Genomic DNA, 724 nt, shown 5'->3' with positions numbered 1-724 from the left:
AAGAAGCATCTCAATCCCTGCCATTGGAGCAAACAATTTTGAGCTAAAGCCTCAATTAGTTTCTTTGATGCAACAGAACTGCAAGTTTCATGGACTTCCATCTGAAGATCCTTTTCAGTTCTTAACTGAATTCTTGTAAATCTGTGATACTGTTAAGACCAATGGGGTTGATCCCGAGGTCTACAGGCTCATGCTTTTCCCATTTGCTGTAAGAGACAGAGCTAGAATATGGTTGGACTCTCAAGCTAAAGATAGCCTGAACTCTTGGGATAAGCTGGTCACGGCTTTCTTAGCCAAGTTCTTTCCTCCTCAAAAGCTTAGTAAGCTTAGAGTGAATGTTCAAACCTTCAAACAGAAAGAAGGTGAATCCCTCTATGAAGCTTGGGAAAGATACAAGGAACTGACCAAAAAGTGTCCTTCTGACATGCTTTTAGAATGCACCATCCTGGATATATTCTATGATGGTCTATCTGAGCTATCAAAGATGTCACTGGACCATTCTGCATGTGGATCCATTCACCTAAAGAAAACGCCTGCAGAAGCTCAGGAACTCATTGACATGGTTGCAAATAACCAGTTCATGTACACTTCTGAATGGAATCCTGTGAGTAATGGGACGCCTCAGAGGAAGGGAGTTCTTGAAATTGATACTTTAAATGCCATATTGGCTCAGAACAAAATATTGACTCAGCAAGTCAATATGATTTTTCAGAGTCTGAATGGA

General features: G+C 40.7%; 1 non-coding gene across 1 annotated transcript; it reads right to left on the bottom strand.

Moving 5' to 3' along the window:
- Positions 1 to 322: 322 nt before the first annotated feature.
- LOC112746611 (small nucleolar RNA R71) lies at positions 323 to 430 on the bottom strand. Its single transcript, XR_003174484.1, has one exon. It is a non-coding gene; the product is annotated as a small nucleolar RNA R71 (small nucleolar RNA).
- Positions 431 to 724: the final 294 nt, after the last annotated feature.

Source organism: Arachis hypogaea, chromosome 14, assembly GCF_003086295.3.
Source record: "Arachis hypogaea cultivar Tifrunner chromosome 14, arahy.Tifrunner.gnm2.J5K5, whole genome shotgun sequence".
In the NCBI taxonomy this organism is placed as follows: domain Eukaryota; kingdom Viridiplantae; phylum Streptophyta; class Magnoliopsida; order Fabales; family Fabaceae; genus Arachis; species Arachis hypogaea.
This window is presented reverse-complemented; position numbering and strand designations above follow the sequence as displayed.